General features: G+C 66.0%; 1 protein-coding gene across 8 annotated transcripts in view; it reads left to right on the top strand.

The window, feature by feature from the left end:
* The window catches only part of NCKAP5L (NCK associated protein 5 like), a 35,476-nt gene that overhangs the window by 4,359 nt on the left and 14,645 nt on the right, over positions 1–16,472 (top strand). For 3 of the 8 annotated variants that reach the window (XM_044995131.1, XM_044995137.1, XM_044995129.1), the window contains exon 2: positions 7,466–7,664. The exons of 1 other annotated variant lie outside the window; for it this stretch is intronic. The gene's annotated coding sequence lies outside the window, so the exon portion shown is untranslated. Of the gene's footprint in view, positions 1–7,353; positions 7,665–7,755; positions 7,777–7,955; positions 7,976–12,926; positions 13,060–16,472 lie in introns of those variants that run through there. 4 more of the 8 variants (XM_044995130.1, XM_044995136.1, XM_044995135.1 and 1 more) reach the window with 4 other exon arrangements.

Raw genomic sequence — 16,472 nt, 5'->3', positions numbered from 1 at the left:
CCCTGGTCCTGCAGGAGGAGGAATTCCGGGGGGGGGATCTAGCTCAGAGCCCCCTTCCCAGCTGCAGGGGCTCTTGGGAGGCTGCGTTGGGGGGTGAGGGTGCCAGGTTGGCCTGGGGGGGGGGGGGCTCTGCCTTACCCCGGCCTAGACTCTGGAGCATGTGCTCTGGCTGCCCTGTGGGTGCCATGGACAAAGGCCACCTGTGCACTGCGAGGGTCCGTAAAACACCCCCAGAGCGACCCCCTCCACGGCCGCCTGAGACGGGAGGACAGGTAGGGGGAGGGTACGGCCGGCAGCTGGAGCCAGGACTCCTGGGTTCTATTCCTGGCTCTGTCACTGGGTGACCTTGGCAGGTCCCAGCCTTGCTTCCTGCCTCAGTTTCCCCATCTGTAAAACTGGGATGATACTGACCCGCCTGACAGGGCTCCGAGTCTGCCTCTGAAGGGCCAGAGCTGGGCAGAGGGTTATTATTAAACTGCTGCCCTGTGGCTGCTCACACCAGCTCTGAATTCGGCCATCGCCGGGGGTGCCCCGTGCCCAGACTCAGGGTGGGGCAGCGCGTTAACCTTCGCTCTGACCCCTCCTGTCCTGTGAGCTCCATCAAACCTTCCCTCCGGCACTTGGAGATGTTGGCCAGTGTTTTCGAGACCGCGCCGCTCCCTTTGGTGCTTGAGCTTTCGACCTGAGACGCCCCAAGCCGGACTCCAAGGAGCACAGAGCAGCTGGAGGTCCTGCTGCCTTTAGCGGGCCTTGTGGGTCACTCTGTGCTTCCAGCCCCTGGGTGACCCATGTGCACCCACCCAGGCCTCTGCCCGTCACATCCAGTTGTGCTTCACTTCCCTCTCTCTGTGCAGCTCAGAGACGGCTCTGCTGCGTTCCCAGAAACCTGCCAGGCCATTGTATCGTTTTTTAAAACCAAGTGAGCCGCTGCTAAGGAGCTGCGGTGTAGGAACCCTGGCAAGTCGTGGCCCGGGTGACAGAGAGTTAAAGTAACTGGCCTGTTTCCTTGTATCATCCTCTGGCTCCTCACTGAGAGGTTAGCTCAGGATCTCCAGAGCGAGCTCAGGCCGTTGCTTGTTTGACACTTCCTCTCGGGAGCCTGTTCACGTCTGGAAAGCGAGCTGTCGCCTGGGTTTGAAATCTCCTCGCCCGGGGGCCTGCCCGGTCCCTCCTCGCCGCGTGGCCGGGGCCAGCCGGTGTTTTCATCGTGTTGCAGAATCAGGCTCGCACGGGGCCCAGCTACACGCCAACGGGAGCTTCCTGCACAGGGCGAGATGGGGCAGGATCCCTGCATGGGAGGGCGAAGCTGGCCCCGTGCGCTCACACAGGACCTGTGTCCTTAGCCGAGGCTTCAGCACAGAGCGGGGACCCAGTTAAACCTGATTGGAACAAGCCCAGATCACTGGGAGAACAACTCCCACCGGCTTGGGGGGTGGTCAGGGAAAGCCAGCGACAAAGGAATCTACGGTGGGACGTTCACTGGATCAGAGCTGCCCCGTCAAGCGTTTCAGTTGGGCACCAAGCTCATTTCCTTGGCTACTCTGAATCCAGGGCTGGCAGGAGCGGGGGGCTCCTTGGACTAGCCCGGTTAACTAGCTGTGGTAATGGGGAGGGTGTGGCTAGCAGCAGAGGCAGTAAGGGGGTCTGGGGAGAAGCAGAGTTTGGCCCGGTTAGTTCAGGGGCCATGTTGGTTCTCAGAGCCATGTGGCCATTAGGCAGGTTGGGTTTGAGTCTCAGGCCACGGGCCTGCTACGGTGCTGAGACGGCCGCTGCAGCGCCAGGAGTTGTTCTGTCGATCGCAGTGAATCCACCTCTGAGAGAGACGTCAGCCTGGGGCTGAGCTGACCTAACCGGCGGATTTCACAGCCCTGAGCAGCGTAGCGAGAGTGATCTGCTTAGAGCACCCGAGGGTTGTGTTTTGGTTGCGTCCCGTGTTGGGTGGTTCGGGTTTTCTGTTGCTCTGCGTCTCTGGGGGTGTCTGTGGGCTGCAGGGTGTCGGTGTCCTGTGTTGCGGCGTGTGGTGATGGTTTCTGTGTCTGCCCCCCTCCCTACCCCCTTAGCTCTCAGCGCGCGGCTGTGGGGCAAATGCAGCAGCACCAGCCCAACCGCGCCTGCTCCCAGCTCTGCTGGAATTTGCTGGAGGGAGCTGGCTCCCTGCCCCGCTGCGGCTACATGTTGGCACTTGCTGCCCCGTCCCCTCATCATGCCCTGACGAGGCCTCTGTGACGAAGTGGGAATGTTCCTGCTGTGCTCTGGGAATGCTGAGTGGGGAGTATTGATCTGGGAAGGGTGCAGGGGAGTTTGAGGGGCCTGCACTGGGGAAGGGAGATACCTGAGCAGGTAACCCGAGAACCCAGGACGGGGGGGGGGGGTTGGAGGCCAGGTGACACCTCTGCCCGTGAACCTGGACAAAGGACACAAAGGCTGGGGGAGGACCCAGGGGGAGGCTGAGTGAGAGGCTGGAGGGAGTTTCAGTTTGGAGCTGGCTGGGGAATGGAGAGGGGCGACCCGACCAACAGGGCTGTGGCCTCCCTGGGGCCCCAGATGGACCTGACTAAAGGGGGTTCTGTTGTCTGCACCGGCAAGGCCTGTTTGAGACTGTGTCCTGTCGTCTAAATAAACCTTCTGTGTCACTGGCTGGCTGAGAGTCCCGGTGAGTCGCAGGGAGCCGGGGGTGCCGGGCCCTGTCTCCCCCACACTCCGTGACAGCCTTGCCGCCCGCTTTGTGGGGAGGGAATAGGGTGTTGTGTGGGCTCAGCTGTTGCTCCCGCCGTGGGCCTTGCGCCAGGGGCCAACCCAGCCCGTCAGTGGGGCTCTGTAGTCAGGGCCGGCGCAACCCGTTAGGCGCCCTAGGTGGTTGCCTAGGGCACTAGCATTTGGGGGGCGGCATTTTGGGTCCTTCGGTGGCGACCGCAGCACCCGGATCTTCGGCTGCCCTGGTCGTTGTCGGCATTTAGGCGGAGGGAGCTGGGACAGGGGGTGCGGGGAGGGCCGCCTGCAGCAAGTAAGGGGAGGGGGCGGCATGCAGGGGAACTGCTCCCCGCCCCAGCTCATCCTCCTCCCCTGAGCACGCCGCCCGCTCGGCTTCTCTCCCTCCCAGGCTTGCGGCGCCAAACAGCTGATTGCTGCCGCAAGCCTGGGAGGTGGGAGAAGTGGAGCGGTGACGGCGTGCTCGGGGAGGAGGCGGAGCAGGGGTGGGGAGCTGCCGCATGGCTGTGTGTGGGAGGGGGGCTCAGGGCAGAGGGGGGGAGCTGCTGCGGGGGGGAGGGGGGGCCTCAGGGCGGGGGGCGCAAGGTGGAAGTTTTGCCTAGGGCACGAAACTTCCTTGCACCCGCCCTGTCTGTAGTGCCCTGGCATCCTGGGGCTGGACCATTAGCAGGGCTCTGCCTCCAGGCTGTTCCCTGCCAGCTCCTCGGACAAGCCCCAGCACCAGGAGTCTGGGGCTCATTGCACTGGGAGCAGAGTGCAGACAGTGGCTGTGCCCTGTGGGGCATGAGCCTCTGGGTCCTCCCCCAGGGCGTGGGGAGCAGGGAGCCAGTCCCCCTTCTCCCACCTTGCTGCGACCCCGAGCCCCAGCCCTGCGGTGAAGGCGTTTGGAGCCGCTGGCTCCACAGAGGTAAATATCCGCTCTGTCTCCTACAGGTGAACCCTGGTCCCTGTGCTCAGCCCACGCCGGGCGCTCCCAGGGTACCACGATGGGTGGATCTGTGGGGCAGCAGCCCTGGGTCATAGCGGCAACGGGCCTGCAGCCAGGCCTGCTAACGCGGGGATGGGGTGAGCCTTGTGCTTCCTGGCCTCAGCTGGTCACCTGGAGGAGCACCTGGGCAGCACTGCAGTGTGTCAGCTGGGGCAAGGCCTAATCTCCCAGCCCAGTGCCCTGTGCCAGCAGGATCCCAAAGAGGGGGGAGCAAGGTGTGTCCGCCCAGCAGCCTGGACAGTGCGGCCACCAACAGAACCAGGCCTGCCCCAGGCCCCAGGGAGCCCTCGTGAAATGCTCGCTTGGCCGGTGCCGGTCCAGCCCCTGGGGCCCCCAGAACCGGGCTCGTCTCACCTGCTTGTTGGAAATGACGGGGGCTGGGGTGGGGGCTGGCAGGTGGAGCGGGGGGGCTGGGAGCCCGGCTCTGTCTCTGGGAGCGGAGTGGATGCTGGGGCTAGCGTGGTCAGGTTTCTTCCCCATCCCCCTGCTCCGAGTCCTGGGCATCGGGCGAAGAGGCCTGACCTCGCCTGGGCTCCTCCCTCTGTCGGAAGCTGAGCCGGCTCGTCCCAGCTCCTGGCTGGTTGACTGTGGAGGAGCGGTTGGGCTGGAAGCCACCCTGCGGCGTTGCCAGCCACTCATCCTTCCCCGGGAGGGGCGCGTTCTCCTTCGGGAAATGGGTGAGGGTCCCCTCCGGGGTGGGACCTGGCAGCGCCCCCTCTAGGAATATTGCCGGAAGAGTGCGCCCAGTGCTGGGGGGTCACCGTTCTAGACGGATGTTGAGACCTCGGTGAGGGCTCAGAAAAGGGCCTGGCAGCGCTAGATCAGTGTGTCCCGCTTCAGAGGGGTGACTGGGGAGCAAATATTTAATCGGGGGCTCTTCAGTCTAGCAGAGGAAGGTCGAACCCGAACCAGTGGCTGGAAGCTGAAGCGAGAGACACTAGAAATAAGATGAAATGTCTGACATTGAGGGAGATTAAACACTGGGACGATTCGCCAGGGGTCACGGCGGATTCTCCCTCAGGGGCAATTTTTAAATCCATGTTGGATGTTTTTCTACAGAATCTGCTCTAGGAATCGTGCTGGGGCAGGGCTGGCCTGTGTCGATCACAGTGCTCCCTTCTGGCCTTGGGGTCTATGATGCCTTGCAGCGTGCAGCGTCCTGGCGAGCGAGGCCAGGGAAAGGGGGGCTTTGGAAACAGCTGCACAGCTCCCAGGGGCACAGCTCAGGCTGAGCCCATTACACAGACAGGGAAGCTGAGGCGCAACAGGGCAACTCTATGAATTCAGCGGCAGAGCCAGAAATGGAACCCAGGAGTCCCGGCTCCCAGCCCCTGCTCTAACCCCTGGACCCCCTGCTCTAATCCCTGGACCCCCTCCTCACAGTGACTGCACTGGGGGTTGCCGCAGTGCAGGGTTGCACAGCCCTAGAGAAGCCCTGACCTGGCGTGCCCAGGTCTCTGCCTCTCGCCCTGCGGCCCCTCCCTGCCTGCAGCGGCCGGAAGGGCTCCCGGAGACACCCTGGCCCTGCTGTCACTCGCCCGCCCTGGCGTCCCCAGTCCGACCGGCCCCGCTCCTGGGGCTGGAAGCTGTTCCCACCTCGCAGCCCCTGAGTGCTCGTGGGGAGTGAGGGGCTCTGGGGTGGGCCTGCGTCGCCCATCTGGCAGGATCACTCAGACCCCCCCCCGCTCCATTCTCCGGTTGGGGCCCCTGGGGCTGGCATTGTTCTGGGGTGAGGCGGGGGCCTTCCCCTCCAGACAGCTCCTCACTTCCCCTCCGGACCAGCTTTCCTCTCCTGTTTCCTGGGGCTGGGGGAGGGGGCTGGCACCGTCCCCTCTGGCTCCGGGACCCCCACCCCGGGCGCGGGCACCAGCAGCGATCTCCCTGAGCTCTGTAACCCGGAGCGGAGCAGGGCCGGGCCCACGCGGGGCCGCCAGCTGGGAGCTCAGTCAGGGCTCTGCCTGGCAGGTCCCAGATCCTTGGCTCCGTCCTGGCCTGAGCAGGCTACAGAGCCATGCTGAGCGCCCTGCGTGCTGGGAAGGGGAGTCTCTGCCGGCTGCATCTCCCCATTAAAGATGAGGGCAGCTGCATCGTCCAGCTCTGGGGCCCTGCCCCTGCCAGACACCTCCTGGTGGCACTGCCAGCCTGGGTCCCGCTGGGCTGCTCTCCTCCCCAGCAGAGTGCAGGAGGGGGCGGGGGCGGGGGGTTCTCGCACCAGTTACACCGACAGGCACGGAGTGTGGCCGAGGTCGCATGGGGAATCAGGGGCAGGAAGAGAACCCAGGAGTCCTGGCTCCCAGCGCCCAGCCTGCTCTCAGCACTGGGCTTCTAAGCTAAAAGCACCAGGGTAGAGAGTGGGGAGGGAGGGGTGGGTAAGGGTCTTTAATGGCAAACCGCCCCATCCCCTGGGCACTTCTGGGCAGCAAGGAGGGGGCTGCAGGGCAGGGGGAGTGCGGCCCAATTCTGCCTTTCTGGCAGAACGAGACCCCCCTGGGTGGGGTCCCTGGATCCCTCTCCTCCAGGGCTGCCTGGGGGAGGGGGGGCAGCAAGTGGGGCAATTTGCCCCAGGCCCCGCAGGGGCCCTGCGAGCCCTGGCCTGGCGGCTGTCCGGGTCTTCGGTGGCGGGGGGCCCTTCAGTCACTCCGGGTCTCCGGCAGCAGGGGGGGGGCCCTTCAGTCACTCCGGGTCTCTGGCAGCGGGGGGGCCCTGCAGTCGCAGCAGCGGGGGGGGGCCCTTCAGTCACTCCGGGTCTCCGGCAGCGGGGGGGGGGGCCTTCAGTCACTCCGGGTCTCTGGCAGCAGGGGGGGGGGGGGGCCCTTCAGTCACTCCGGGTCTCTGGCAGCGGGGGGGGGGGGCCTTCAGTCACTCCGGGTCTCTGGCAGCGGGGGGTGGGGGCCATTCAGTCACTCCGGGTCTCTGGCAGCAGGGGGGGGGGGGCCCTACAGTCCCACCGGGTCTCCGGCAGCAGGGGGGGGGGCCCTTCAGTCACTCCGGGTCTCTGGCAGCAGGGGGGGGGGCCCTTCAGTCACTCCGGGTCTCCGGCAGCAGGGGGGGGGGCCCTTCAGTCACTCCGGGTCTCCGGCAGCAGGGGGGGGCCCCTTCAGTCACTCCGGGTCTCCGGCAGCGGGGGGCCCTTTGGTGCTGCCGAAGACCCGGAGCGCCGCCGGGTGAGTACAAGCACCGCAGCTCCCCCGCTTTGCCCTGGGCCCCCTGACTCCTCTGGGCGGCCCTGCTCTCCTCAGAGCCGCTCTGTGGAGACCTGAACCAGGTCCAGCCCCAGCAGAGCCTGCGCCCCCCCACCCCCCACCCCCTGGAGCACCAAGCACCCCTGCTAGCTGCATCATGGTGCCGTGACTCTGACACCCGCAGCATTGGCCGCTGGGTCGCTCCCCAACCCCCTGCCCTCCCGGGGCGAAGGAAGGCCCAGGCCCCAGGCCCCTGCCTTTCCCGGTGTGCTCCCCCCACCCCCAGGGGCGGCATGTCCTTGTGAGGGGCCCCCCTGTGTTGGGATGGAGCCCCGGGGGGGGTATTTCACGGAGCAGCTCCTGGCTGCACTGTGCCCAGCTTGGGCGTGTGTCCATGCTGCAGCGAGTGAGCTATAAATAACCCTTAACATCCTCGGCGACGACTCCGGGGCTATTTTTGCTGCTCTTGTTGTGTCTGGTCCTGGCTCCGCTTGGGGGAGGGGGCGGCAGGGTTTGCTTTTGGTTCATCTCCCATCCTGGCGCAGTCTCCAGCAGTTCGATCTCCACAATCCTTGTCCCCTTCCAGACGCCGTGAGGAGTGGAGCAGAGAAACCTCCCCCAGAGCTGTCCTGCCCTCGGCAAACCCGGGCCAGGCAGGGCAACAGCCACTCCTGCCCAGGGCGCTTCCTCTGCGTGGAGCCTCGTCAGACACCAGCGTTCTGCAGCTCCCGCGCTCCAGGGCGGCGGCCGGCCGAGGTCCTGGGTGCTCCGCGCCGGTGACGCTGGTAAGAGAAGTTCCTGTACCTTGCTCAGATTCCCCCTGGGCAGTTCCGTTTGCTTCACAATCAGCTGCATGATTCTTCTTCCCTTCCTGTCCTGATGTCTCGGAGCTCACTGGTAAATGGCTGCCGTGTCCTGGCCCAGAGGTGGCTGCCTTTCCCTGGTGGGTGGTACAGTCCCTGCATGTCATTTCCGTACCCAAGCCTGACCCCCGGGGGGTGCTGAGCGTCTGCAGTTCCCCTTATCTCCAAGGCAAGTTGCGGGTGGCCAGCGTGAGGAGTAGGGCACACGTCCTGGGTCACAACTCTGCCTGAGGGTGAGTGTGATAGTGGTGAAAAGACCAGAGTGTGCATGAGAAGCCATTGTGCGAATGTGCGAGGTATGTAACATCGCTGTGTGAGCCTGTAGACGGACCAAACTCGCGTGTGCAAACTCTGCCCTCTGTGCGAAAACGTCGTGTGTAATGGGACGTGTCGGAACAGACCCAGGCTCCCCTCTGCTCACACCCCGGTGTGGCTGTGCTCTGGGATTCTGCCTGACTATTGCCATAGGATGGAGGCAGGGGGGCCTCAGGGACAGGCCAGGACGCCTGGGTTCTACTGCCTTAGTAAGGGATAAGTCACTTCACCTCGCTGAGCCCTGGGATGATCACCCCCAGTCTAGACAGAAGTGAAGTGACTCGCCCGAGTTTACGTGGCGATCGGTGGGGGGCGATCCCTGAGCCTCACTGGGAATCTCGGCTATTGGGCTGCAGTTCCCTCGGCCTCTGCTTTGTGCTTCGCTCCTCCTCCTCGGGCCTGCTGCTGACAGATCAGCCTGTTATCGGCCCCTGGGGGTTTGCCAGGCCTCCCTGCTCGTGTCCACCCATCCTGCGGGCCACCTGACGGGCGGAGGAGGCAGCTGCGGGCCACAGGCAGCCGGTGGAAATCCCCAGAGGCGGGCAGGGGCGCGAGGCCTTCCCAGCGGTTTGCCCCGAGGGAGGGACCGTCCTGCCCCTTCCAGGATCCAGGGGCTCGGAGCCAAAGGTTGGCAAGGGAGCCGGGGCAGGCTCACCCTGTCTAGGCTGGCAGCTGTTGTCGGAAGGGTCCGTGCACTGGTGCCGGGACAGGGACGGAGGGGAGGCAGCCAGGGGCTGCGGGGGTTGGTGTGACACCCTCCTGCCCCCGGTGCAGGTCATACCCCTGCTGCAACCAGGCCAGAGCTGTACAGCTCGGTGCCTCGGTTTCCCCACGTCTCTGGGAGGTTTGTGAAGTCTTTGAGCTCATGGGGCGAGCGCGCTGCAGCGGGGGAAAGGGCTATAACTGTACACACAAACCGTGACCTCGCCTGGGTCCAGCGAGCCACCGACTCCCTTTCTGCGCTCGCTCTCCCTGTCCCGCGTGATTGGCTGAGGCTGGCCAAGAGGCACACCCCAGCCGCTCGCTGGAGGCACTTTCTGGGTATGGGAGAGCTGGGGGTGCTGTGGGGGGCCCGGAATCAGGCCCTCGTTCACCAGGAGCCTGACTCTGTTCCCTGTGCGGGAGTCTGGCCTGCCGCGGGGGGTAGAAATACCCTCATTTTAAAGCAGTGACGCAGCCCTTACAATAAACCCCAGCCAGAGCGTTCTCAAGGCTCTGCACCGACTGCCCCCAGCGCTGGCGGCTGCTCCAGCCCAGCCTGCCTCTGGCCTCCACCCCGGCACCTGCCGCGGGAGCTGCAGATTTTCAAAGGCGCGTGGCTCCCCTTCAGGCACCTAACTGAGGGGCCACGTGCTTCTCCAGTGGGTAAACGGCACGGGAGGGGCCCGGGTCTCCTGCACCCTGCCCAGACGTTCACATCAGGGCCAGGAGTGACTGAAGCGCACTGCAAGGTGCACCACGCTGGCAAACTGTTTCCCTGGGACCCCCAGATCTCTGTTCAAGGGACACCTCTGCTGAGCCCAGAGCATTGCCCTGGAAGGGGGAAATCCAGTTTTCTTGTCCCCGTCTCTGCGCTCTGTTCGCGCTCTGCATTTCCCCCAGCCTGGCACCTGGAGCCAGTTTCGCTCGGCCTTGGCGTCCGTTTCACTCCTGCGCTTTGGGGGGAAGTCACCGCCTGTAGAAATGATCCCTTCTCGGCTTTCCTAAAACCTCCTTGCTAGGAAACGTTCACTGCAGGGTTCAGTGTGCCGCTCCCGCTCGTGCCCCGCGGAGCCGCCCCGTTAGCTCGCCACGGCACACGCAGGTGCCGCAGCCCCCGGGGGCGGGTTTCCCGTTCCAAGAGACAAGGGAACAGGCTGGTGAGTCGAAGCCGGCGTCTTTCGCTCCTGCCTGGTTCCGAGCCGCGCAGGCCGGGGCTGGGGTGGGCACGAGAGAAGATGCTGGGGTGTTTCTGGTGTACACGTCTAACACTGCGAGTCGTCCTGAAATCCGGGGTCTGAGTCAGATTCTGTCCTCACTTCCGTCTCCAGGGAGGCTGCTCCCGGGCCGGGCGCTGGGACGCTTCCCACCCGCCCTCCTGTCGTCTTGGGAGGTCGACTCCTGCCGTGTTCTCTGACCAGCCCCGCGAGGCCCTCCCCCCCGGGCAAAGCTCCCAGGCAAAAGCTGTAAAGCCGCCGCCTCGGCCTCCTCAGGCTCAGGCCTGGAAGCTGCCATCTGCTGCTGGCTGGCCAGGGCCTGGGTCGCACTGTGGTGGCTGCCATGGGACATCTCCAGCAACGGGGCCAGTGTCTCTAGGCAGGGCTGACGGGCGGCACGGGATGGATGCTGCCCCGGGGGTTACCGGTACCAGGAGCTGGGCACGCCCCTAGCTCACGGCCCAGTGCCAGACAGGGGGGCAGGGCCTGTCACTCACCCACCTGGCTCTAGGCACTACGGTGGCTTGCGGAGGCCCCTCATTGCCCATTCCCAGGTGGGCGGGGGAGCTCTGGGTTTCTCCCCTGCGGCAGGGTGGTGGAGCTGGGGGCTTCAGCCCCGTGGGAGGTGCCTGCCGGGGCTCAGAGCTTCACTAGGAGTGGGGCTGACGCCCCGAGTCCCGGCAGGTGCTCCCAGCCAGGGCCGCCCCGGGGGGGGGCAAGTGGGGATTTGCCCCGGGCCCCAGGCCCCGCAGGGGCCCCCACAAGAGTTTTTCGGGGGCCCTGGAGTGGGGTCCTTCACTCACTCCAGGGGCCCTGGAAAACTCTCGCGGGGCCCAGGCCCCCGGAGCTTCTTCCGCTCTGGGTCTTCGGCGGCAATTCGGCGGCGGGGGGGGGTCCTTCCGCTCCGGGTCTTCGGCGGCAATTTGGGGGGGGGGGGGTCCTTCCGCTCTGGGTCTTCGGCGGCAACCCCCTGGATCCTCTGGGCGGCCCTGGCCCAGCTCTCGGACGATGATCTCATGGGCTGGCTCAGAGGGTCAGTAAGTTGCCTCACCCCGGCACTATGGCACTGCGGGGTGCTACCAGTCCTGCTGCATGGGGCACTGGGGTGACCAGCGGCAGGGCAGTGGCCTGACGTGTCCTGATCCACATCCAAGTTCTGTCTGGAGGCAGAAGCGGGAAGTGGGGCACCTGGGCCGTCTCCTGAGACGTGCAGCAGTGCAAATCTGTCCTAATGCAAAACCAGCCTGATTAACTGAATCCAAATCCCCTGCCCCAGGACACGGTATCCTGCGCTCAGCTACGGGGCAGGCCGCAGCCGCGGGAGTCCCAGACACACACTCAGCTGGCACCTGTCAGGACCCAGGGCACGATGCCAGGGAGGCAGTTTCTGTTGCAGTCTTGTCTCTGGAGCCGCTTGGCCAGCCAAGCCGAGAGCGTCCCAGGCACGGGCTGGCACCCTGAGGTGGCATCTGCTCTGCCCTGCGGCCGTTATCACAGGGGCTGCTCTTCCTCTCAGTGCTGAAAAGGCCTGGGCATGTGGGACTGTCCCGTAAAACCCGGGCTGGGCATCAGGCCTACCCGCGGGGCCCTTTGTCCCCGCGCTGGGCACAGGCAGGCACGGCCAGCGAGGGAGGGCGCTCCCTGCCCAGAGCGCTCCCTCCTCCGCCAGCCGCTCCGCTCCCGGGCACTGCACAGAGCTGCTCTCGCGGTCTCCTCAGGCCGGGCCAGGGCCTGGCAGGTTTCCATTGTCCCATCAGCTTCAGCTGGTGCTGGCCCGGGGGGCTCTGCTGGCTCAGCCCACCCCCGGGCAGGGGCCTGGCGGGACATCAGGGCCCTCTGAGGGGTCACAAGCTGGACACCTGCAGTCACTCCCTGGGGAGATGGGGGGCTTGGGAGTGTGTGTGCCTCGGCCGGGGGCAGCTCCCATCCTCTGGGACCCCTTGGGGGGTCCCTCCCTGCCATGATCCAAGGGAGTGGGGCTGGGGGAGCAGTTGGGGGTCCCCTCCCCCAGGATGGGAGGAGGTGGTTGGGGGCTGGAGGAGCTTGTTTGGGAAGCTCTTCCTCCCCCCCCGCTCCTAGTTTGGAGGGGTCCCCTTCCCCCAGGCTTGTGGGGGGTGGTCCCAGTTTGGGGGCCCCGGGCCGGGTCCCCTTCCCCAGGCTGGGGGGTCCCCTGTCCCCAGGCTCGTGGGGGGCGGTCCCAGTTTGGGGGTCCCGGGCCGGGTCCCCTTCCCCAGGCTGGGGGGGTCCCAGTTTGGGGGTCCCGGGCTGGGTCCCCTTCCCCAGGCTGGGGGGTCCCCTGTCCCCAGGCTCGTGGGGGAGGTCCCAGTTTGGGGGCCCCGGCCCGGGTCCCCTTCCCCAGGCTGGGGGTCCCCTGTCCCCAGGCTCGTGGGGGGCGGTCGCAGTTTGGGGGTCCCGGGCCGGGTCCCCTTCCCCAAGCTCGGGGGTCCCCTGTCCCCAGGCTCGTGGGGGGCGGTCCCAGTTTGGGGGTCCCGGGCCGGGTCCCCTTCCCCAGGCTGGGGGGTCCCAGTTTGGGGGTCCCGGGCCGGGTCCCCTTCCCCAGGCTGGGGGGTCCCCTGTCCCCAGGCTCGTGGGGGAGGTCCCAGTTTGGGGGCCCCGGGCCGGGTCCCCTTCCCCAGGCTGGGGGTCCCCTGTCCCCAGGCTCGTGGGGGGCAGTCCCAGTTTGGGGGTCCCGGGCCGGGTCCCCTTCCCCAGGCTCGGGGGTCCCCTGTCCCCAGGCTCGTGGGGGGCGGTCCCAGTTTGGGGGTCCCGGGCCGGGTCCCCTTCCCCAGGCTGGGGGGTCCCAGTTTGGGGGTCCCGGGCCGGGTCCCCTTCCCCAGGCTCGGGGCGGGCGGGGGCCGGGCTCCTCCCCGGTAGCGGCGGGGAAGGCGGAGCCGCAGGCCCGGGGGAGCCGCCGAGGCTGGAGCAGCAGCAGCGCCGCCTCTTCGCCAACAATAGCGGGTCCGGCCCGGGAGCCGCCGCAGCGGGAGCGGCCGGGGAGGATGCTGGGGAGCCGGACCCGCAGCGCTGGGGGGCCCCGCACGGAGCAGCGGCCGCCGGGGGCCGCCCCACAGCCCGGCCTGGCCTGGGTGCGTGGGGGGGCGGCGGGGCCGAGGGATCGGGGTGGGGGCTGCGGTGGTGTGTGTGTTGGGGGAGGTTTGGGGGAGATATGGGGTGTCTGGGGGCTGCTGTGTGTGTTGGGAGGTTTGGGGGAGATATGGGGTGTCGGGGGGGCTGCTGTGGTGTGTGTGTTGGGGGAGGTTTGGGGGAGATGAGGGGCTGCCAGGGTGTGTGTGTTGGGGGGAGGTTTGTGAGAGATGAGGGGCTGCCAGGGTGTGTGTGTTGGGGGGAGGTTTGGGGGAGATGAGGGGCTGCCAGGGTGTGTGTGTTGGGGGGAGGTTTGGGGGAGATGAGGGGCTGCCAGGGTGTGTGTGTTGGGGGAGGTTTGGGGGAGATGAGGGGCTGCCAGGGTGTGTGTGTTGGGGGAGGCTTGGGGGATATTAGGGGCTGCCAGGGTGTGTGTGTTGGGGGAGGTATGGGGGACATGAGGGGCTGCGGTGGTGTGTGTGTTGGGGGGGGGTTGGGGGAGATGAGGGGCTGCCAGGGTGTGTGTGTTGGGGGAGGTTTGTGAGAGATGAGGGGCTGCCAGGGTGTGTGTGTCGGGGGGAGGTTTGGGGGAGATGAGGGGCTGCCAGGGTGTGTGTGTTGGGGGGAGGTTTGTGAGAGATGAGGGGCTGCCAGGGTGTGTGTGTTGGGGGAGGTTTGGGGGAGATGGGGAGCTGCCAGGGTGTGTGTGTTGGGGGAGGTTTGTGAGAGATTACGGGCTGCCAGGGTGTGTGTGTTGGGGGAGGTTTGGGGGAGATGAGGGGCTGCCAGGGTGTGTGTGTTGGGGGGAGGTTTGGGGGAGATGGGGAGCTGCCAGGGTGTGTGTGTTGGGGGAAGGTTTGTGAGAGATGAGGGGCTGCCAGGGTGTGTGTGTTGGGGGAGGTTTGTGAGAGATGAGGGGCTGCCAGGGTGTGTGTGTGGGGGGAGGTTTGGGGGAGATGAGGGGCTGCCAGGGTGTGTGTGTTGGGGGAGGTTTGGGGGAGATGGGGAGCTGCCAGGGTGTGTGTGTTGGGGGAGGTTTGGGGGAGAGGGGGTGCTGCCAGGGTGTGTGTGTTGGGGGAGGTTTGGGGGAGATGGGGAGCTGCCAGGGTGTGTGTGTCGGGGGGAGGTTTGTGAGAGATGAGGGGCTGCCAGGGTGTGTGTGTCGGGGGGAGGTTTGGGGGAGATGGGGAGCTGCCAGGGTGTGTGTGTCGGGGGAGGTTTGGGGGAGATGGGGAGCTGCCAGGGTGTGTGTGTAGGGGGGAGGTTTGGGGGAGATGAGGGGCTGCCAGGGTGTGTGTGTTGGGGGAGGTTTGGGGGAGATGAGGGGCTGCCAGGGTGTGTGTGTTGGGGGGAGGTTTGTGGGAGATGAGGGGCTGCCAGGGTGTGTGTGTAGGGGGGAGGTTTGGGGGAGATGAGGGGCTGCCAGGGTGTGTGTGGAGGAGGAGGGTTGTGAGAGATGAGGGGCTGCCAGGGTGTGTGTGTTGGGGGTGGTTTGGGGGAGATGAGGGGCTGCCAGGGTGTGTGTTGGGGGAGGTTTGGGGGAGATGGGGAGCTGCCAGGGTGTGTGTGTTGGGGGAGGTTTGTGGGAGATGAGGGGCTGCCAGGGTGTGTGTGTCGGGGGGAGGTTTGGGGGAGATGAGGGAGCTGCCAGGGTGTGTGTGTTGGGGGAGGTTTGTGAGAGATGAGGGGCTGCCAGGGTGTGTGTGTTGGGGGAGGTTTGTGGGAGATGAGGGGCTGCCAGGGTGTGTGTGTTGGGGGAGGTTTGGGGGAGATGTGGGGCTGCCAGGGTGTGTGTGTCGGGGGGAGGTTTGAGGGAGATGAGGGGCTGCCAGGGTGTGTGTGTTGGGGGGAGGTTTGGGGGAGATGTGGGGCTGCCAGGGTGTGTGTGTCGGGGGGAGGTTTGTGAGAGATGAGGGGCTGCCAGGGTGTGTGTCTGGGGGGGAGGTTTGGGGGAGATGAGGGGCTGCCAGGGTGTGTGTGGGGGGAGGTTTGTGGGAGATGAGGGGCTGCCAGGGTGTGTGTGTCGGGGGAGGTTTGGGGGAGATGGGGAGCTGCCAGGGTGTGTGTGTTGGGGGGAGGTTTGTGGGAGATGAGGGGCTGCCAGGGTGTGTGTGTCGGGGGAGGTTTGTGGGAGATGAGGGGCTGCCAGGGTGTGTGTGTTGGGGGAGGTTTGGGGGAGATGGGGAGCTGCCAGGGTGTGTGTGTTGGGGGAGGTTTGAGGGAGATGAGGGGCTGCCAGGGTGTGTGTGTCGGGGGGAGGTTTGTGAGAGATGAGGGGCTGCCAGGGTGTGTGTGTCGGGGGAAGGTTTGTGAGAGATGAGGGGCTGCCAGGGTGTGTGTGTTGGGGGGAGGTTTGTGAGAGATGAGGGGCTGCCAGGGTGTGTGTGTTGGGGGGAGGTTTGTGGGAGATGGGGAGCTGCCAGGGTGTGTGTGTCGGGGGAAGGTTTGTGAGAGATGAGGGGCTGCCAGGGTGTGTGTGTCGGGGGAAGGTTTGTGAGAGATGAGGGACTGCCAGGGTGTGTGTGTTGGGGGGAGGTTTGTGGGAGATGAGGGGCTGCCAGGGTGTGTGTGTCGGGGGAGGTTTGGGGGAGATGGGGAGCTGCCAGGGTGTGTGTGTTGGGGGAGGTTTGGGGGAGATGTGGGGCTGCCAGGGTGTGTGTGTTGGGGGAGGTTTGTGGGAGATGAGGGGCTGCCAGGGTGAGTGTGTAGGGGGAGGTTTGGGGGAGATGGGGAGCAGCCAGGGTGTTTGTTTACGGGGCGGTTTGGGGGAGATGGGGAGCTGCCAGGGTGTGTGTGTTGGGGGAGGTTTGGGGGAGATGTGGGGCTGCCAGGGTGTGTGTGTCGGGGGGAGGTTTGTGGGATGAGGGGCTGCCAGGGTGTGTGTGTTGGGGGGAGGTTTGTGGGAGATGAGGGCTGCCAGGGTGTGTGTGTTGGGGGAGGTTTGGGGAGATGAGGGGCTGCCAGGGTGTGTGTGTCGGGAGATGAGGGGCTGCCAGGGTGTGTGTGTGTGGGGAGGTTTGGGGGAGATGAGGGGCTGCCAGGGTGTGTGTGTTGGGGGAGGTTTGGGGGAGATGAGGGGCTGCCAGGATGTGTGTGTCGGGGGGAGGTTTGGGGGAGATGGGGAGCTGCCAGGGTGTGTGTGTTGGGGGAGGTTTGGGGGAGATGAGGGGCTGCCAGGGTGTGTGTGTCGGGGGAGGTTTGGGGGAGATGAGGGGCTGCCAGGGTGTGTGTGTTGGGGGAGGTTTGGGGGAGATGAGAGCTGCCAGGGTGTGTGTGTCGGGGGGAGGTTTGGGGGAGATGAGGGGCTGCCAGGGTGTGTGTGTCGGGGGGAGGTTTGTGGGAGATGAGGGGCTGCCAGGGTGTGTGTGTCGGGGGAGGTTTGTGGGAGATGAGGGGCTGCCAGGGTGTGTGTGTT

This window comes from Mauremys mutica, chromosome 20, assembly GCF_020497125.1.
Source record: "Mauremys mutica isolate MM-2020 ecotype Southern chromosome 20, ASM2049712v1, whole genome shotgun sequence".
Taxonomy (NCBI): Eukaryota; Metazoa; Chordata; order Testudines; family Geoemydidae; genus Mauremys; species Mauremys mutica.
This window is presented reverse-complemented; position numbering and strand designations above follow the sequence as displayed.